Here is a 22,178-nt window from a genome sequence, read left to right on the forward strand (position 1 = left end):
CGTCGCGATGGACGACGAGGTAGGGTCCACCGTAGGGTGGCTAGGAAGGCCTGCGGACGGTGTCGTCGCAGAGGAAAGCGTGCGTGCACGTTGCTAGCTCCTTGAAGACGAAAGGTGCAGGTTAACAGTGGTGAGCTGCAGGTGACGGGCGTAGGGCGGCGATGGTGCGTCGGAGCCAGGCGACGAAATCGGTGGGATCTGACGTCGCGGCGTTGGATGGCAGTGCGGCAGGAAATTCGCCTACGAGACGGAGTGGTTCCCATGCAGACGAGTTACGCGGGTGTGGCCTGAATGTCCGTACTGAAGGTGGCGCGAAGATCTAGGGTGACGGCTGGGATGGGCTCGAGCCAGGTTGAGTCCAGGTGGTGCATGGTGGCTGCTTTGAACTATCGGTGGAAGCGCTCGATCATTCCGTTTTCGCAGGTGTGGTAACTCGTGGTCTCAAGCGTTCAAACCCGATGGTTACCCCGAGGAGCCTGAAAAAGTGCGATTCGAACTGTCGTCCTTGCTCGGTTGTGACGCAGCGAGGGGGGCCGAAACGAGCAATCCAGCCGCTGAAGAAGGCCGAGGCGACGTCTACCGCTGCGGATCTCTCGAGGGGTCATGCCTCAGGCCATCGTTTATACCGATCGATGGCGGTGAGGCCGTAGCGACAGGGTCCAGCTGGGGGAAGGGTCCTATGATGTCAAGGTGGACGTGCTGGAACCGACCAGAAGGCTGAGGAACACTCTCAGCGGTGAAGTGACGTCCTTGTGACTTTAGCGCGTTGGCATTGAATGCAGGAGCTCGCCTAGGTGCGGCAATCCCACTGCATGGAGGGCCAGACTTAGCGGTCAGCCACGAGGCGTTTAGAGGCACGCATTGCGCGGCGTATTGTGAGATTGTGCAGCTGGCTGAAAAGGTCATGGCGACGGGACAGGGGCACATATGGCCTGCTTCGTCCTGTCGACATGTCGCAGTAGATGGTGCTTGTCGACCCAAGTATGGGGACCTGTTGCAGCTGTAGTGAGGACCCGCACTTAAGAAGGTCCTGCAGTTTAGCGTCCGTAGTGTGAGCCTCGGCGAGGACGTCAGCTGTTATCTGTGATGAGCTGATAGCTGCCACACGTGAAAGTGCATCGGCGACCACGTTGTCTTTCCCGCGGACATGTTGGATGTCGGTGGTAAACTAGGCAATGAACGAGAGCTGGTTCTGTTGGAGCTGCGGGAGTTTGTCGCAGCGCCGAGAGAAGGCGCTAGGTCATAGGTTTGTGGTCGGCATAGATAGTGCAGTGCTGTGCCTCGAGAACGTGGCGAAAGTGTTGTACTGCTTCGTATATCGCCAGAGGTGCCCTGTACTAAGCTGGCGATCTCTACGGGGCCGGGGGTCATAGTTTCGTCGAAGGAACTGGTCTATACGATACGACCAGTTCCTCCGAGCCTGATTTTGTATAGTCACCGCCGGTGACGTATGCCTCGGGCGACGCTGCGGTGGTGCTGTGGCTTATCGGAATGCAGTGCAGCGTGTGGCCGTGTCACGCCGGGCTGAACGATAGCGAGGTGGAAGCTGCGCGCAGAATGTGTCGCCACACAACTATTGCTTCATAAATGGAGAGAAGCGCGCCCCCCTGCCTAGAGACGACGGTTGAATGCCACGCGTTCCTGACTGTTCCTCAAGGTTTACCTATAGCGTGTGCTTTTTACCTGTAAGTACTGCACGATTGTTCGTTCCCAAAAGTTAGCACGGCCCCTTTACGCAACTGCTAGGAGGTGAAACATTGCTTATCGCGGCCGATATGTCTTGCGCTGAGTCATACCGTTACTTAGTACGGGTGCCTTTACGATAACTGCGCGTACGCGCCGTCCCGGCCGTGTCGCATGCAGTACAGGCACCGAGAGGGAACAAGTGTGATGACATGCCTTTAGAACTGTTTCGGACGTCGCTGTGGTGATAATAATAATAATAATAATAATAATATCTGGGGTTTAACGTCCCAAAACCACGATATGATTATGAGAGACGCCGTAGTGGAGAGCTCCGGAAATTTCGACCACCTGGGGTTCTTTAACGTGCACCTAAATCTAAGTACACGGGCCTCAAACATTTTCGCCTCCATCGAAAAGTGGCTGTGGTGATACAACCCACTATTTCGCCTACATTGCGCAGCCTGTTTATCTCGACGTAACGAGGCCTGACACGCGTTACTGGACTATACAAGCGTGCACGCGTCCTCTCCGTAAACACTACGAGCGGCGAGACGGCTGATAACTGTAATAAAATCGCAACGGCTCGTCAGAAACACCTCTGAAGACGTTCCGCAGGGTTCCCGTTGGGTATACTTGAAAATGAGCCAAAACTCAAGCTAAAAGTAGCAAAAGTAGTATTTTTTATTTGTTTGTTTGTTTATTTATTTATTTATTTTAGCGTTAAGTATGTAGCCAAATGAAAAAACGGTATTATAAATGGAGTGTTCTTGAATAGTAATTCAACAGTTAATAAAGTGGTTTTCAATAAGCGAGAAAATAGGGAGTTTTAGCTTGTAACGTATACTTCTTTACCTTACCGTTACCGGATTACGTTTACCGTTTTACCGGAACTCGAGTTTTAGTAAAGTTTTTTAGCTGCCCAAACGTAAACCTTTACGTACGTACGTAAACTTTTACGTTTGCGCAAACCACTAAATGGTGATGATAACAGCATTTAAACTATATTTAATTTAGATAATATTGAGTTACGCTGCGGCAAAATCATATTAAAGAGGTTTTTAGCGTGTGCAGTATCTCGATATAAGCGAAGGGGTGTAGCAATACCAAGCACGACCTCCTCTATGAACTTTATAGAGGAGGTCGTGATACCAAGTTACCAGGCAATGGTGTCGACATCTTGTGACGCTTCTCGCAACCACAATCATGGACACGTTTGTTTTCGCTTAGTGTTCTTGAGGGAAAAAATGATTAAAAAGGCAACTCATTCGTATGAACGCCGCTGCAAGGCATTTACATTGGGAGTAGAATGCCCGATGTTTCTGCAATAACAATTTTGTGCTCGCCTGGTACACCCTGGCCCCGCTAGATGGCGCCACCTATCCAGCCTGTCAGCGTCTTTAGGCCTCTCACGTTTGCGGATTCGGTATTCGACGTCGCTCTAGCCTCGGTAATCCGGCTGAAATAAGGTGATCGTAAGTGGCGCTAGCACTTCGCCTTATTTTGACTCGGCGGCTGGAGTCTCCGCGAAGCGGATATCGCGAGTAGCCATGAACGAAGGTGGATTTGCCAGATAGGGCCATAGGGCCGTAAACGTAAAGCCTATGCGGCGAGTAGTTTACGTTCCGTAAACCTTTACGTTCCGTAAAGGTTCGCGCATGCGCAGATTCCATCCGGTATTCGGTAACACGATAACGTAAAGAAGTATACGTTACAAGCTAAAACTCCCTATTGCCGGAGGCCACGGGCCTCCGGTAAATATTGCCTCCATCGAAATGCATCCGACGCGGACCGTGATCGAACCCGCGTCTTTCGGGTGCAGCTGCCGAGCACCTTATATAACCACTGAGCCACTGCGACGGCCGGGATGTATACGTTGACATGCAACCGAAACGATGAAGGTAACGCTTCGCCGCACAGCCCTCCAGCATCGAGCCGTGACGTCAGCAGGCGCTGGAGCTCCGGTGTGGAGAGAGAAAGGGAAGTGTGAGTGTAAGAAGGGAAAGGGAAGGACCGAGTCACCGGGCCAACAACCCCGTAGGAGTACTAAACACTGACAGTTTTTCCTTGAAGCCATAGACCGAAGTTACTTCAGAGTTACCATAATAGCAGTCCAGCTTGAAGTAGCGAAATCTGATCGAAGATTAACAGTTCAGCGTCATTTTGCTGCGGATTTCTCTTTCACGCACTGTGCTTCAGCATTAGAATTCGGTGTCAGCAGCGTGCTATAACCACGGGTCTCCTTACATGTGGGTGACACTCCGGCTTTCCTATCACGCCGCGCGTTGAGTGCCTCGGCGCGCACAAGCACTCTGGCATGGGCAAGACATCTGCGCGCATAGGCCAACAAGGCACAAACGCTTCCAAATAATGGTTATGATTCACGCCTGTTCTTAAGGAAACCAAATAACTTAAAGCAGTAACGTAGCGAGAAATTTTTTTCCAGTGTAGAGGGGGGGGGGGGGGGGTTCAACCATGCTCTATGCATGTTCGTGCGTGCGTTTGTATGTGTGCCTGTATATATACCTGAAGTGTTTAGCGCAGAATTATGAAGACGGGGCAAGAAGGAAGAACACGTACACAGGCGCTATGTACAGGCGCTATGTAGCACCTGTGTACGTGTTCTCCCTTCTTGTCCCGTCTTCATAATTCTGCGCTAAACACTTCAGATATGTCGTACCAACAAGGCCAGAAGTCAGCCCTTGTATATATACACATGCAAAACTGAACATTTCTGGTGGGGAAGAGGGGTTGAATACCGCCCCCCGCCCCCTGACTACGCCAGTTACTTAAGGTACACATATCAAGGAACACTTAGGGAACACATATGAAGAGCTATTTCAGTTCCCCACTTGCACTCAACGAGCTTCCCTGCACAAACGAAAGCTTCTGCTTGCTTCCCTCCACAGCAAACTTGTATTGCAGCCAAACTTACTTTAGGGAAATCGGTCGTTATGTAACGCATTTATAAAGTTCAGCAAGGTGGACAGTTGGGTGATTACCATAAAACAGATGAGTAGCTTTCCATCCGTTCCCAGAAAAAGGGAGTGGTTTTCAAGCCGAAGTATCTGTACATTGGGGAATGCACACAATACAAATCACTGTACGCTGGCATAAAAAAATATAAACGCAATGTTCATTGTAGACGTATACTACGTGTATAGAATAAATTCAGCCAGTAATAGCAAATATTGAAAATGTACAGCGCCATCTGTCTAATACACCGCCAGCGCCATCTACAATCCTTCGTTGGGCGCTGAAAAACGAAACTGTAGTAGCAGCTGAAACTAGTGATGATGATGATGATGGTGATGATGATGATTATTATTATGATTATGATCTGATGGCGCTCGCCCACAAATGGGGATGGGCCAAGAACCGGGCGGCAGGATATTTAAAGTAAAGACCTATGTAGCTAACAACAGACACTGAAACTTTAGACTAAAAATAAAGCATAGATAATAAATGAAAATGCTAAACGAGCAAACAGTCAGACTGTCTGATGGAATTTCTGACGGATATAGTGGCAGGTTCGGAACCAATAATATAAATTAATAACTATACACTAACATGGCAACCTTTTTGTTTCTTTTATGTAATGAAACACGCCAGAGCAGACATCCCTGTGGCATAACCTAATGTAATAACCTAGTAGCAGCTCAGCATATCGGCTGCTGGCTGCTGCTTGCTTTCTTTCTTTCTTTCTTTCTTTCTTTCTTTCTTTCTTTCTCTTTCTTTTCTTTCTTTCTTTCTTTCTTTCTTTCTTTTCTTTCTTCTTTCTTTCTTTCTTTCTTCTTTCTTTCTTCTTTCTTTCTTTCTTTCTTTCTTTCTTTCTTTCTTTCTTTCTTTCTTTCTTTCTTTCTTTCTTTTTGTTTCTGCCATTCCACGATGCCTTTTCAATGCTGCTTGCCGCTGTGGACGCAACGAGGGAGCCGTGGCAACGCCAGGGACAAGGTAGCACTGTTTTTAACCAAATGTCTTGAATAATTGAATGAAAATAAAAAAATATCGTTACCGTCGCGGAACTAGTTAGTCAAGGCATATCGTTTGTTCGAAACTTTGCCTCCTTCCCGATTACACTGAACAGCACACAACTTGAAGCAGCAACGAGCTGAGCCTTGACGGTTCCTAGAACCGGAAGTGCTGTAGCAGACGACGCGCCGTTTTGCTATCCACCTGTTAGTAGTCGGCGCGCGTAAATTCCTCGTCGTGGGGATACGTGTAACCTAAAGAGGCGGGTCGTTGTGCGTATTAGTTTGCGCTCGAAATTACTTCGGAGTTCAAAACTGCAGCAATATACGATTTAAGCTTTGGACCATATTCGGTTAGTTGCATAAAAGAAAATGTGGGCGGGGACGCCACCATGAAATTTCCACACCAAATGCCTTGACGTCATAGTTTTTTTTTGAGGTCATACGCAGTTCCTAATCGGTAAAAAATGAAGTAGCATATTATCTTCTGAGGGGGGCATAGACTTAACATATCAAGTTTCAGGAAATTTCGTCGAGCCAATTATTGTTGTCAAAATACGAAAAATTCACTTTGATATTCGTGACGTCACAAGCGGAGATTTCGGAGGCAAATTTAAAAATGAGACTTTGACCTTGATTTTCTCCTCTCTTGATAAACATATGGCGGCGAAATTAAGGGCATACGAGTTCTAGGAGTACACTTTATCAACATAAACCGATTCATTGTTTCACTTTGGCGTCCATTTAAGAATGATCTACAGCAATGAACAGACACGAGCTGTGGCTGTTTACTACTGTACCTTACCATGAATCGCTACCAGCTCGCCCAGACCAATATCCGTGTAAGTCGTGAAACAGGATGCCGTTATAGTTTCTATTTTGTGCCCTTCATCAATTTATGTCATGAAAGGATGCTTTTCTCGGCAGCGATCGACCCCATGGTATGAATCAATCGAAGTCCTAATCGGTTACTCGGTTGTATTCTTCTATGGATATGGAAGTGTTAAATTCGTTGAACACAATGCTTATTTTGTGCAATCATATAAAAGGCTCTCTCTACCAAACGGCGTAATAATTGCCACAAAAAGAGCCATGACTCGCATTGAAGTTTCTAATGTTTTGCGACTACTTGCTGTGTTGAACTCCCACATTGCAGCGAAACGTTTAATTTACCTAGTGTGTGCAAAAAAAAAAAGAAAATTTTTTGTGCAAGCAAAAAAATCTTGACCCGGACGTGATTCGAACACGCAACCTTCTGATCTGGAGTCAGACGCGCTACCGTTGCGCCACCGAGTCAGCACGCAACGGGCCCTTTTTAAAACGCTACACAAACCTTTGCGAACGCCACCTTCTTTCCAGTTCGTGTTATTGATTGGTTGTTTTGTACATACACACCTCACATGTCCCGCGTTTACCTCTTCAAGGTGTTGGAATTCTGAAGTCTGAACGATAAACTGTCAACCAGGTGGAAAAGCTGCCGGTAAAACATGCGGTAAAATGCCTGCGCGTGAACACAAAGATGCTTATGCTCAGTATGGTAGTGCTATCTAGCGGCTTTTAAAAGAACTATACTTCGTTTTGCATGGCCTCCAAAGTTTAAAAGCGTGTTACCTAACTCTCAGAGGCTGTGCATTTTTGGAAATTTTAGCGACGTCTGTTGGGACGCAGAGAAACTAGAACATCGGCTGTCGCTGATGGGCTCTACCGCTCTACTAGCTCTACACAGAAGAAGCGGGCTCGATGTAGTGCTGGTGGCGTGATGGAGGATGGGTGAATGAACTAATGCGAGGCGATTGTAAGCATTGCCAGTGACTGCGTGGATCTCGTGCATTTCGTGTATGCTGTTCGGAACCATTGACAATGTTGTGTATATTCACACTGCAAGATCGAGTGAAGCATGTTGCTTGGAGGGTCGCTAACGAGCGTGTGCAATCATGCTTTTTCGTTGTTCAGTCGGTAGTTTGTGCAACGTTGAAGCGCTGTTGTACTCGGTTTTATTGCTGTGTGGCTTATGTTTTGAGCAGAATAGCGATGACAGCGATGATGAGCAGCTTAGCAGTGATTTGGATGGAAGATCGCTGTCGTTCGTGCGCTTCTTTGCTTCAGACTGCTACGTTGCGACCAAGTTTGTGGCTGCGCTGTTCTATTTAAGGCTTTTCACACACAGTTAAACTGTAGCTTGTTTTGACCTCGGTACTCTGATTGCTTTAGTGCATTTGCGGCGCCTCACTTCAGTCTTGGTATTACTTCTTTGCAAGTGGCTGAGGCTTATGGGGTGGTTATTGCAAGAACTGACTAGTCCTGCGGTGGGAGTTAAATATGTTGGTGTGTGACTAGCTAAAGGCAGCAGTGGCATAGGTCTAACGTTCACTTTGCGAAGGTAAAATCGGAAAGAATTGGCACGAAAACACAATACTTCTATATAAGTGCACCGTTCGCGCTCCGTGGTCGTCCCGTCGATAGCTCAGTTGGTAGAGCGGTGGACTGTAGAGGTGGAATGCTATGGACATCCATAGGTCGCTGGTTCGAATCCGGCTCGACGGAGTTTTTTTTTTTTTTTAATTTTTTTTTTCTACAGACGAATGTAGATACATAGCAGACCGGTGTAGGTTTTTTAAACTCTTTTTGGGGCAATCAGTTCCCTCGGTGCGTGCACTTGTACACTTGAAGTGAAGATTTTGGAGAACATTGTCTAAGGCAGAGTTCTTAATTCTGGAGTTCGAAAAACGAATGCTACTTTCTGTTACGTCTGAAGCCAACCGCTACAGTGATGGACACTGCTGAATAGTGACGTAAATGACGACGATAAGTGACACTTGTTATGGTAACAGCCCTTTAATTAGGAGGTTATACATGTGCTCCTTTGCCGAAACACGCGCTGGTTGCACTTCACATTCGACGTATGTAGCATCTGTGAGATGTCCAACTTTACCGAAATATCAGATTTACTGCTGTTCGTATATCACACGTATGCGTGATAACTGAGCATAGATACGTTATGGAGCATCCGGTAAGTAAACACTGTCGGTGGAACCTCTTATTAGGGAGTTTTAGAATAGCGTACGCAAAGATAGCGGTCCTTGCAGTCACCCGCTTTCCGTCACAAGAGGTTAGCGTACGACGCATGCGCACTTGCGGCAAAGGCAAAGCTTATAGCGCACGCTATTTTAAAACTACCTACTATTATGGTGTACTACTATTAAGTATCGTAAGAGCGCGACTACACCACAGCAAGATAAAACCGAAAACTTGTGGCAAAAATGGCAAAAATACAACCTGGAACTAACGCATTATCAAGAAAAGAAAAAAGAATAAACCAGCTACTAACTGGAACCAGTTGAGTTGTAACTGGGACCAGCTGCTAACTGGAGCCAGTTGCAACTAGAATCAACTAGGACCAGTTGGCCTGCAACTGTTGAAACTAGTTGGATTCCCAGTTGCACAATTTCACCTGGGAGGATATGCAATCAACGCGTGCATTCATTGCAGTGAAGACAGAAGCTTCTGGCAACGAAATGTACGTACCGGGTGTTTTTATGCATGTATAAATGGATACTGTTGATCCTTTTATAACGAAGTGGTGGTGAACTGTGAACAACCAAACTAATATTTTAATTCGGCCAAATGGAAGCGTCAGTGCAGTCTGTACAAACTCTATGAACCGAATGCCTTGAGTGGTAGCGCCATCTATCGCCCAAACAGAAAATCACCCATTAAGCTCTTCGACCTCTGTGATTGCTGCCGCGCATAAAACTCTTTAGAGTGATTCTGTTACTTATACAAAACTGTAAGGCGTGAAAACACAGGCGCAAAGCGAGGGACTGAGACAACACAAACGAAATATTGATTTTGTTCTCAGTTACAGGCATATTATGAAAACCTACGGTTGCAGGCAATGGAGATCTCTAAGGCGATGTTTAAAAAACAGTTTCCTACATTGCCTACGCTTGCCCAAACTAGATGGCGCCCCAGCTCTTAGCGCTGTAAGTTTTCATTATTGCGGTAGTTCACCGGTGTTTGGAAGCTTGAGCACCTCTACACGGCAGACGCACTGATTAAATTAAAAATTTTAAGGAGATAAATTAAGCACGATGAAGGCGACTATGCCATAATTAATATTGAACGTTCTGGTAGCGCCGCATTGGAGAGACACTCGCCGCTCGCCTAATAACCGCATATCGGATAAACACGTTATAATGACAAATTATAATGACGCGGCATTAATTGCAGAGCTGGTAATTATGGACACTGCGCATTACGTTTCAGGCAGGACAGGCAGGCATATGTCGACTTCAAAAAATTTCGCGGTGAGCGGGATTTCAGTAAGCACTTCATATTTCAGCGGCCTGGGCACACTGTCGCGCACGGGGTTTTTTCAGCGGATGCTATTTTTATGCGAACGGCGCAGCGTCGTACGGTTTTAGGCGACGATCATCACAAACGACCTCGTGATGTGAACGTTTTGTCACAGTGGACCGCAATATTTTTACATCCTCTGCACTTCGCATCGAAACTTGATCAGCGTGATTTGCTGCTTCCAGCTTTCTTATACAGCCTGTGCAACTTTGCATCGCACAGTTGTCATTACCTTGGCTAGGATTCCGTACCCTTGGGGTTCAATGTACACATGTGTGGACGCAGCCTCATTGTGCAAGTTCTTTGGACCAGTGGCCAAGAAAGAGCAAGATCAATTGCTCATAGGCATAGTTAATGTCTCTTGGCTGAACCCCCAGTGTGCTATATACGACTGTACACTTTCCGGTAGAAGTTTCCGGTCCTCGATCACGGAGGTATAAAGCAGTTCGAGTGGCAGCTCTCTGGATTCTCGCTCGCAACTGCAGGCGAGTTATCGCAGATATCCAGACGCAGGTGTCTCTCCGCGTATGTTGATAGACAAACAGTGCTTGGCAGGTGCGTATGGAGTGCAATCAACGTAAGATTGGCTCAGTACCAAAGCGCTAGAAATGCCAAATGGGTAATACTGCTTTTTTCAAGAATGTCGGGTTTCAGTCCGCCGTCAGATCAAAATATTAGCGGCCGTGAAACTCGGTACTTCGTACTCCACACGGGAATCTAACCTCATGTCGAATTTTGCGTATAATGTGGTACTCCCTCTAATACCTTTCATTCACGAAAACACAATACTTCTATATAAGTGCAGTGTGCTTATATGACTGTAGGTGATAACTTTGGTGAAGGCACCGCGATGTTTTATTAGTCGCTCGACTTGCCGCACTCCAGGACCGGCGTGAAAAGTATTAATTTTGCTTGCTCGAATAAATACGAAGAAAAACAGATTGCGAATGCATTTCTTGCCTAAGGATATGGTCCTTTTTATGCAAAAGAAACTTGACTGACTGCAGAATGATTACATATTAATTACATGCTAATCACGATCAATTGCAGACACTCACACAAAATAACGTATTAAAGAATTTTTTTTTCTTAGAATACGATATGGAGTGCCTTAGAAGAATGTTGTGCGAATTGGACACGTTTGCAGACAGTGAATCATAATTTGCGATGGTGCGCGTTGCCTGGGAAACGATGTTAATTTTTATCAGTGGATCGTTGTGGTCTCCCAGTTCCTAATATACCGCGTCTTTTGCAATATTGCTGCTATTGAAAGTTTTCTGAGGCCCGTGCACTCAGATTTAAGTGCACGTTAAACAACCTTACGGCATCCCTCATAACAGTAGCATAGCCATAAATTTTTTTCGGGGGTGGGGTAACCCCCCTCCTCTGGCTACGCCAGTGCCTCATAATCATATCGTGGTTTTGGGACGTTACACCCCAGCAATTATTATTATATTAATGAAAGGTTTCATATCCACAAAGCGACTGAACAGGTTCGCATTATGCGCAAAGTAAAGCTGAGGGTCTGCGGCGCAACGGATAACGCGTCTTACTACGAATCAGAAGATTCCAGGTTCGAATCCTGGTAGGCTCGGCATTATTTTATTATCTTTTTCGAGACAAACCACATATAACGGAAGTTTTCATTACCACAAAGCCACTGGACAGGTTTACATTATGCGCATTGGGAAGCTGTGGGCCTGTGGCGCAACGGATAACGCGTCTGACTACGGATCAGAAGATTCCAGGTTCGAATCCTGGCAGGCTCGGGGCATTATTTTTATTTATTTTTTTCAGCACAAACCAAATGAAATGTTTTTTTCATTACCACAAAGCCACTGCACAGGTTTGCATAATGCAGTGAGTAACGCTGTGGGCCTGTGGGGCAACGGATAACGCGTCTGACTACGGATGGGAAGATTCCAGGTTCGAATCCCCGGCAGGGTCGGACTTTATTATTTTCGGTACAAGCCAAACGTAATATTTTTCATTACCACAAAGCCACTGCACAGGTTTGCATAATGCAGCAGGTAACGCCATGGGCCTGTCGCGCAACGGATAACGCGTCTGACTACGGATCAGAAGATTCCAGGTTTGAATCCTGGCAGGCTCGGGACATTATTCATATCTTTTCGGCCCAAACCGAATGTAATGTTTTTTTCATTACCACAAAGCCACTGCACAGGCTTGCATAATGCAGCAAGTAACGCTGTGGGCCTGTGGTGCAACCTTGGGTGCAATGGATAACACGTCTGATTCTACTTCCGGCCATCGTAGGGTGCGGACGTGTCTGACATGAGCTCCGTAGGAGCGGCTTCAGCGGCCCAGTAGGGCCACGGTTCAAGGTTTTTTGCGAACAAGGATCCGGATTACGAGGTACTTCTGCCTCAACTACCGACAGGGCGACTTGTTATTAATACATTATTTTTACACGCCGATGTACGTGCAAGGCCACACAGGGTGGAACATGTCCGTGATATGCTGTCAAGCATGGAATTGCTTACGGACGTGGTTGCCTTGGGGGCGTATCGAATGAGTCACGTTTGGGCCGTAACGTTCAAAAGCTGTGGCACAGTGAAAGAATTGTTACGGGCGAAAGAAGTGAATGTGAAGGACAGCCGTTGTATCATCATTGAGCCCGGCAATCAAGCACTGCACCTGAAGCTACATTAGATGCTGCATGCCGTGCCGGATGAGGACGTTCGCGAAGCCCTGGCGCCCTGCGGACGACTCATTGACGTGGCGAGGGAAAAGTGTCGTCTGTTCGGCCTTCAGTATAAAGGCTCTTCGACTCGACTGGTCACCCCGGTGCCGAGGAAGGGCCTGGGTACGGATGACGTACCCCATGTGCTACGCATAGCAGGTGAGGAAGCCCTAGCATAGTTATTCCTGGAAGAGTACCACTCTACCTTCGGTGCAGCAACACAGGACACGTCCGGCGCGAATGCCGCTCCCGCGCTGCGCACGTTGTCGCCGTCACGGCCCAGAAACCGAAACATACAAGACATCATAATGTTTTATGGACTATATAGGCTTACATTATTTCGGATGAAAAAAAATATTGGAGGTGGCCGTAATTCTTGACTTAGCTGCCTGGTAGTGGAGCCCGCACCTCGGAGTTCGTGTGCCCCGGCGTATTCCGGTGTGCTTCGTCCCACTGGTGCAGCGGATCTCTGAGGCCGCGTGGAAGGAAGCGCGTGGTTGAGATCCGCTCCTCCAGGTACCGCAACGATCTCAGCTGCTCACTAGAAAACGGCCTGCTCTTTCAACGAACTCCTTCAGTTAATTTCCATTAGCTATCCTGGCAGCTAGCTGGCTTTTATCTTAAGTATATTTATGCTCTGATATCATATATATCCAACATAACTTATCTTGAACCAGCACCATCGATTTAGCATCACATTTATATTCAAACTCTTACTGAATACTTGGAAAACCGGAAGTAACTGCTAGACCGGAAGTGCTTGGAAGAAAAGCAAGACGAGTGTCACGCATCGCATCGTGTCAATAAAACATCACCAATCAATCGGGTGTTTCAGCAGCGCTGGTTAGCTGGTTAGCTAAGGTAAGCGCGTAAATATCGTACCGTAGTAATCGGTACGTCGCTTTTTTTAACCATCAAGACCTATATCAGCCGCAATAACTATCTCAACATGTTACCGCACGCATTGAGCAGCTCGCGCAGGTATACGGTTTTCGGACCATATAGGTTTAACTCTTTCAGGCACGGGGTTGACCTTTGCTAACCACCAACTCAACACTTTTTTTTTTTTTTTGCAGTGCCACCGGTATGTTTATTAACCAAACAAGTTCTTACTTTTCCCTATTAGACTTCTCTGAAAGCGCGCCAGATTGTTCTTTTAGGGTGGTTTTTTTGTTGTTAAGCAACAGCCTTAGAGCCAGAGTGTCGCTTGCCACACTGGACCCTGAAAGTTCCGACGTGCACAGAGCTATGTGTACTATAGAAGGAACCCCTTTTTTATGTAACTAGCAGCGTAATCGTTTATCCTATTGGCTGTACTCGTAAGAATGCGCTACGGCTCACCTTAACAATGTATGACCACGTTTTTGATGGTGGACAGCTATACGCTAACCACCATGAATGAAAGGTATTAGAGGTGGTACCACACTGTACGCAAAATTCGACACGAGGTGAGATTCCCGTGTGGAGTACGAAGTACCGAGTTTCACGGCCGCTAAAATTTTGATCTGACGGCGGACTGCAACCCGACATTCTTGAAAAAAAGCAGTATTACCCATTTGGCATTTTATTTCCGAAAGCAGTAAGCCTACAGCCTTTGCAAATCTCGTATTTTGCAATTATTCATTGTGTCGTCGCTTTTGAAGAAAATTTGTTGTAGATGCTTTATGTCGAAAGTGGTAAGCTTAGAGCCTTTGCAAATCTCGTATTTTGCAATTTTTCTGTGACTCGCCGCTTTTTAATAAAATTTGGTGAAAATGCTTTTTTGTCGAAAGTGGTAAGCCTAAAGACTTTGCAAATATTGTTTGCAACTATTCAATGTCTCGTCGCTTTTGAATAAAATTTGTTGTAGATGTTTTTGTCGAAAGTGGTAAGCCTTTGCAAATCTCGTATTTTGCAATTATTCAATGTCTCGTCGCTTTTGAATAAAATTTGTCGTAGTTGCTTTTTTGTCGAAAGTGGTAAGCCTCTGCAAATCTCGTATGTTGCAATTGTTCGATGTCTCGTCGCTTTGGAATAAAATTTGTCGTAGTTGCTTTTTTGTCGAAAGTGGTAAGCCTCTGCGAATCTCGTATGTTGCAATTGTTCGATGTCTCGTCGCTTTGGAATAAAATTTGTCGTAGTTGCTTTTTTGTCGAAAGTGGTAAGCCTCTGCAAATCTCGTATGTTGCAATTGTTCGATGTCTCGTCGCTTTGGAATAAAATTTGTCGTAGTTGCTTTTTTGTCGAAAGTGGTAAGCCTCTGCAAATCTCGTATGTTGCAATTGTTCGATGTCTCGTCGCTTTGGAATAAAATTTGTCGTAGTTGCTTTTTTGTCGAAAGTGGTAAGCCTCTGCAAATCTCGTATGTTGCAATTGTTCGATGTCTCGTCGCTTTGGAATAAAATTTGTCGTAGTTGCTTTTTTGTCGAAAGTGGTAAGCCCACGACTTTTGCAAATCTCGTATTTTGCGATTTTTCAATGTCTCGTCGCTTTTGATTAAAATTGGTTGTAGATGCCTTTTTGTCGAAAGTGATTTTTCAATGTTTGGTCACTATTTTAATAAAATTGTTTGTAGATGCTGTTTTGTCGAAAATGTGAAGCCCTTCTTTCCGTCTACGGTACGACGCATTCACAAGGTTTAAATGCATTGAGAAAATGAAGCGTTAGTGCTTCGCTCAGCGGAGCTTCAGGGACTTGGTTCGAATCCCAGTGCTGCGATGAAAGCTATTTTGTAGCGTTAGCTACACTTGCCTAGCCAGAGCAGGTTTCGCGGGGTTCATCATGAGCCGTGCTGCGCATGCGCGCGTGACTCGCCGCTGCTGCTCTGCGCATTCGAGAGGGGTGACGTCGTAGCCATGGCGCGCGCAGCTATTAGATGCGAAGTATCTTAAGGCGGAGCTCAATCCGGTGGTGGTGTTCGGCGTGACCACCCTTACTGCGCATGCGCATACCCTCTCCACACACCTTCTCTCCACTACCCCTCACCATTCCCCCTGTCATCTACCCTCTCCCATTTCCCCTCTCCACTAACCTTCTCCCCTTCCCCTCTCCACTCACCTTCTCCCCACCCCTATGCCATTACCCTCTCCACTTCCCCTCTCCCCTCCCCCTTTCCACTCTTCCTCTGAAACGCGGGCTAGACATGCCGAAATTCTCTCCTGCGCAACGCCGCGATGAGCTCGAGCGCATGCGCGTCCCCTCCCCTTCTCTCTCCTCTCCTACGCTGCCCCCTCTCGCCCGCCTGTCGACCGCGTTCCCCGCTCGCCCTGTGAGAATTAACGGCCAGGCTAGATGGAAGATACGACGCGCGTAGCGTCGCTCTACGCGTTCCACGACGCGAGCTCGGTAGCATGCCCAACGAACGCCAACGGAACGCGATCGTGCAAGTGCTCCGGCTTCGCATCTACTCATGGTCCCCTTTAGCGGGAGATGGTGTATTCGCCTTCGTTGTGCAGTCGCCGTCTGACAGTGCGCTGGTGCCGCTTGATAGCGCCTCTGACTGGCGTTTGCAGGTGGGTAACGCCATGGAGAAGGAGAGCGCAAATGCTGCTCAATGGCGCAGAAGAGCCGAGAAGCTTATGTCATCGGATCCCGAAGTAGATGCCTGGCAGTTAGCGCTTCAGCGTAAGAAGAATGAACAGAGGAACGCTAAGCGTGCTGCGGAAAGCTAAACGTGCTGCGGAAATCTGGAAAGCTCAGAATAATCAGCTGAACCTTTGCTAACGCTACGTATATCCTGGCATAGCCGAGCTAAGCCACTGCAAATTTTTTCTTTAGTACGACGCATTGATATGGTTCAGAAAGATTCGAACCAGCTGAATGGTTAAGCCGCTCGCCTTCGGAGCGTGTCGGTCTGGGTTCGAATCCCAGTGCCGGGATAAAGGTTTTTTTTTTTCGGTATGACGCATTCATTTGGTTCAGATGAATTCCTGCCAGGAAAGCATTCGTGCTTAGCTGAATGGTTAACCCGCTCACCTTTTGAGCGCGGGGACTAGGTTCGAATCCCAGTGCCGCAGTGAATTATTTTTTTTCTTCGGAACGACGCACTTATATGGTTCAGATTCATGAGGGCTAAGAAAGCGTTGGTGCATAGCTCAGTGGTTAAGGTGCTCGCCTTCGGAGCGTGAAGGACTAGGTTCGATTCCCAGTGCTGCGATGAAATTATCTTTTTTTTTTCTTCGTCAAGCCTTATCGTGGGTGATAAGGCCTCAACTTTTTCGACTGCTTTTGGGTGCCTATTGTGTCGAAACCAATGCATCAGGGAACTCATAGGAGGCCCATCGCTGCAACGTGTGACCCTGATGCGCTGGCTTCACTGCAATAGACGGCCAAAAGCAGTCGAAAAAGTTGAGGCCCTTATCACCCACGATAAAGCTCAACATTTGTCTGACGTCACTCCTTGCAGCCATGGGCTACTATGCGTTCCTTCCGAGCCAAAGGTTCCCCTGATGCGTTGGCTACATCGCGATAGACGGCCAAAACCAGTCGAAAAAGTTGAGGCCCTTATCACCCACGATAAGCTCAACTTTTGTCTGACGTCACACCCTGCAGCCGTGGGCCTCCTCGCGTTCAATCCGAGCCAAAGATTTCCCTTATGCGTTGGCTTCATTGCAATAGACGGCCAAAACCAGTCAAAAAAGTTGAGGCCCTTATCCCCCACGATAAGCTCAACTTTTGTCAGACGTCACACCCTGCAGCCGTGGGCCTCCTCGCGTTCAATCCGAGCCAAAGATTTCCCTTATGCGTTGGCTTCATTGCAATAGACGGCCAAAACCAGTCAAAAAAGTTGAGGCCCTTATCACCCACGATAAGCTCAACTTTTGTCTGACGTCACACCCTGCAGCCGTGGGCCTCCTCGCGTTCAATCCGAGCCAAAGATTTCCCTGATGCGTTGGCTTCATTGCAATAGACGGCCAAAACCAGTCAAAAAAGTTGAGGCCCTTATCACCCACGATAAGCTCAACTTTTGTCTGACGTCACACCCTGCAGCCGTGGGCCTCCTCGCGTTCAATCCGAGCCAAAGATTTCCCTTATGCGTTGGCTTCATTGCAATAGACGGCCAAAACCAGTCAAAAAAGTTGAGGCCCTTATCACCCACGATAAGCTCAACTTTTGTCTGACGTCACACCTGCAGCCGTGGGCCTCCTCGCGTTCAATCCGAGCCAAAGATTTCCCTGATGCATTGGCTTCATTGCAATAGACGGCCAAAACCAGTCAAAAAAGTTGAGGCCCTTATCACCCACGATAAGGCTCAACTTTTGTCTGACGTCACACCCTGCAGCCGTGGGCCTCCTCTCCTCGCGTTCAATCCGAGCCAAAGATTTCCCTTATGCGTTGGCTTCATTGCAATAGACGCCCAAAACCAGTCGAAAAAGTTGAGGCCCTTATCACCCACGATAAGGCTCAACTTTTGTCTGACGTCACACCGTGCAGCCGTGGGCCTCCTCGCGTTCAATCCGAGCCAAAGATTTCCCTGATGCGGTGGCTTCATCGCAATTGACGGCCAAAACCAGTAAAAAAAGTTGAGGCCCTTATCACCCACGATAAGGCTCAACTTTTGTCTGACGTCACTCCTTGCAGCCATGGGCTACTACGCGTTCCTTCCGAGCCAAAGGTTCCCCTGGTGCGTTGGCTTCACCGCAATAGACGGCCGAAACCAGTCGAAACAGTTGAGGCCCTTATCACCCATGACAAGCGCTTATCACCCACGATAAAGCCTAACGAAGAAAAAAAAGATGCTTTCATTGCAGCACTGGTATTCGAACCTACGCCCTCAGGCTCCGAAGGCGAGCACTTTAACCATTGAGCTAAGCACCAACGCTTTCTAAGCCCGCATGCATCTGAACCATATAAATACGTCGTACCGAATAAAAAAAAAAAGTTCCATCGCTGTGCTCGGATTCGAACCTAGTCCCTCACGCTCAGAAGGTGAGCCCTTAACCATCGAGCTAAGCACGACCCCTTTATTGGACAGAATTAATCTTAACCATATATATGCGTCGTACCGAAGAAAAGAAAAACTTTCATCGCTGCGCTCGGATTCGAACCTAGTCCCTGACGCTCAGAAGGCGAGCGCCTTAACCACTGAGCTAAGCACGATCGCTTTCTTTGCATGGATTATTCTGAACCATATCAATGCGTCGTACCGAACAAAAAAAATCTTACAGCGCAGCACTGGGATTCGAACCTAGTCGCTCAAGTTCCGAAGGCGAGCGCCTTAACCATTGAGCTAAGCAGGAACGCTTTGTCCGCACTAATTAATGTGAACCATTTCAATGCATCGTGCCGAAGAAAAACCATCACAGCACTGGGATTCGAACCTAGTCCCACACGCTTCGAAGGCGAGCGGCTTAACCATTCAGCTAAGCAACAACGCTTCATTGGCTCAACTGCATTTAAACCTTATGAATGCGTCGTACTGCAGACGGAAAAAAAGGGCTTCACACTTTCGACAAAACTCAAAAGCGACGAGACATTGAAAAATCGCAAAATACGAGATTTGCAATGACTATAGGCTTACCACTTTCCGACAGACAAAAAAGCATCTACAACAAATTTTATTCAAAAGCGACGAGTCACTGAAAAATCTAAAGATAGGAGATTGGCAAAGGCGATAGGCTTACGATATTTTCGACAAAATAGCATCTACAACAAATTTTATTCAAAAGCGACGAGTCCAGAAAAATTCAAAAATAGGAGATTCGCAAAGGCTAGGTTTACGATATTTTCCACAAAATAGTACCAACAGCCAAATTTATTCGAACTGAGGAGACATTGAAAAATCGAAAACTACGAAATGGCATGTAGCAGGTTGCCGGTTTGTCACATCCAAATTGTTCTAGACGGTTGTGCCTTTGGTGCTGCATTTTCCGCACCTTTGCTTTGGGCACTTTGTTGTCTAATGGAACATAGTGCTTGTTTGCTTGCTGCGCGTAAAGGTCAGTTTCAAACACACTCTTCTAAATCCACTCAGGCGTCCACAAAGTGCTAAGAGAGAGAGAGAAGATGAAAGCAGGGAGTTTAACCAGAAGGTAGGATCCGGTATGCTACCCTGCAATGGGATCGGGGAATAAGGGGTTGAGAGAGAGAGAGAGAGATAAAAAAAATGATAAGGAAAAAAACACGACCACAAGCACGCACACACACACACACCAGAGCGTTCCACTCATTTGAAATGCGAAGCCTTTCTTAGCGGAAGCGTTTCTATCTACGTATCTATCTAGACGCCTACGTTTGGGTGCTCTCGTGATCGCATCTTTAACTTCGTGTAAACTAAAATCGGCATGGGAAGGTAAGAAGATTTGACGAAGATTACTCTGTGGTCATAACATGAATAACGTGAAAATCCTGTCGTGTACGTCGTCAAACCCTTTCCGCCAGACACGTGTGGCACATATCCGTGGACCACGGGCCATGGCATACAGGTATGCGCCACATGTGACTGGCAGTTCATATCTTTCCAGGAACGGCGAGAACAGGCATTGGTAATTTAAATGCGAGAACGTTAAGAAAAACTGACACCGGCAGCGTAGACCCGACGAATGCAAAGAATAAAAATTAGGATCCCATCAATAATCAGCCAGGTATTGTACCACAGAGCCACGCTTGGTCTAGAAAACTAGCTTTGAAAAAAAGACCCTATGCAGGCGTCGTCGGTGCAACGTCAATTCTGGTTGTGGTGCTGGCTATCTAATTTTATAACAAAGGAATAAACACTACATATGTTCTCCTTCGATATAGGCGCCATGTCAGGTTGACGTCTGTGATTCCAGTGTTGGCTTCGCTTTTATAGCAGTCTAATAAACATTACATTTATATTCCTACACTCTAAGAAGAAAAAAAAGAGTATAGGTGACCCCTTTTCGCAGAGTTCTGACTTGCCACGTAGTCACGGTCACTCTCTTGGTGGGTCAGAGTCGGCGCGCTCTAGGAGAGTACCCTGACCCTCTAGGAAGAGTGGAAGGGCTCTTATCCGAAGAATAACATTACCACTTATGAGGGATCGAGTCAGACGGATCTTGCGAGTAACACTCCTACGGGGGTTAAATGACACACACCAAAGCGTCAAGCGACTCCCCAACTATTTCAAGTTACTCAGTTCACCCATTCTCTACTTTTGCGCAACTCCCGCTGTAAATAGTGAAGTAATAAGTGCGAAACATTTCTTAGCGAACCTTTGGCGCTTTGAGCGTTTTCATCTATCTATCTATCTATCTATCTATCTATCTATCTATCTATCTATCTATCTATCTATCTATCTATCTATCTATCTATCTATCTATCTATCTATCTATCTATCTATCTATCTATCTATCTATCTATCTATCTATCTATCTATCTATCTATCTATCTATCTATCTATCTATCTATCTATCTATCTATCTATCTATCTATCTATCTATCTATCTATCTATCTATCTATCTATCTATCTATCTATCTATCTATCTATCTATCTATCTATCTATCTATCTAACAGCCTGCGTGCGGGCGCTCTCATGATCGCTTCCTTACCTTGGTGTAGACCAAATTGGCATGGGAGGGTAACAGGATTTGACGAATATGACTGTCTGGTCATGACATAAATATCGTGAAATTCCTGTCGCGTATTTTGTCAAACCCTTTCCTCTAGACACGTGTGGCACATACCCGTTTACCACGGGCCGCGGTGTACGGGTATGCGCCACAGGTGATTTACAGATTATATCTGGTCAGAAACGACGAGAACAGACATTGGTAACTTAAATGCGAGGGCGTTAAGAAAAACCGATATCGGCATCGTTGACCCGACGAATGAAAATAATGAAAATTCGGATCCCAGCAGGAATCGATCCCAAGCATTCTGCGTGGCAATCCGGTATTCTACCACATGTGGTAGAATACCTGATTGCCACGCAGAATGCACAGCCACGCCAGTTCTATAAACTGGTTTGGAAAAACAGCCTATGCAGACGTAATGTTGGTGCAACGTCAATTATGGAACTTGTGGTGCTGGCTATCTAATTGTGGTGCTGGCTATCTAAAAGCTTTCTGCACCCTGCCTACTTTTCTACGGCCTCCGGGATCGAAGTCATTGGAGCTGTCTGCACCTCCCGCGGTTTTGCAAGGCCTCCGGTATCGGCCCACCCTTGACCAAATGACGATGTCATGTGATGACGTCGTCATGTGGTGACGTCGTCATGTGATGTCATTATGACATCACAAATTTCGGCGACCTGTGGCGTCATGATGACATCATAGATTGGCGTCATCACGTGGCGATTTTTTGCAACCCTCGTGTTGACGCCGACGCTCAGTTTCCGGGTTTGATGATGCATCTAAGGCTTTCGCCTTAATAACTTGCGCAGTTTTGTGCTGCTGAAAATAAAACCTCTTAATTATTGCTTTTTGATTTTTAAGAATTCCACAACGTCTTACCAGAATCGCATCGTCCACCTTGGATGACGAGGTGAGCTCGAACGATCAACGTTCGAAATCATTGAGACGT

General features: G+C 46.7%; 4 non-coding genes across 4 annotated transcripts; 3 read left to right on the forward strand and 1 right to left on the reverse strand.

Moving 5' to 3' along the window:
- Positions 1 to 6,878: 6,878 nt before the first annotated feature.
- Positions 6,879 to 6,950, reverse strand: Trnaw-cca (transfer RNA tryptophan (anticodon CCA)). The gene has a single exon. It is a non-coding gene; the product is annotated as a tRNA-Trp (tRNA).
- A 1,157-nt stretch (positions 6,951 to 8,107) lies between these two features.
- Trnay-gua (transfer RNA tyrosine (anticodon GUA)) lies at positions 8,108 to 8,198 on the forward strand. The gene is given in 2 exon segments: positions 8,108 to 8,144; positions 8,163 to 8,198. It is a non-coding gene; the product is annotated as a tRNA-Tyr (tRNA).
- Positions 8,199 to 11,706: 3,508 nt separating this feature from the next.
- Positions 11,707 to 11,779, forward strand: Trnar-acg (transfer RNA arginine (anticodon ACG)). The gene has a single exon. It is a non-coding gene; the product is annotated as a tRNA-Arg (tRNA).
- A 271-nt stretch (positions 11,780 to 12,050) lies between these two features.
- Positions 12,051 to 12,123, forward strand: Trnar-acg (transfer RNA arginine (anticodon ACG)). Its single transcript has one exon. It is a non-coding gene; the product is annotated as a tRNA-Arg (tRNA).
- The last annotated feature ends 10,055 nt before the right edge of the window (positions 12,124 to 22,178 follow it).

The sequence above is a fragment of the Rhipicephalus sanguineus genome, chromosome 6 (assembly GCF_013339695.2).
Source record: "Rhipicephalus sanguineus isolate Rsan-2018 chromosome 6, BIME_Rsan_1.4, whole genome shotgun sequence".
NCBI lineage: Eukaryota > Metazoa > Arthropoda > Arachnida > Ixodida > Ixodidae > Rhipicephalus > Rhipicephalus sanguineus.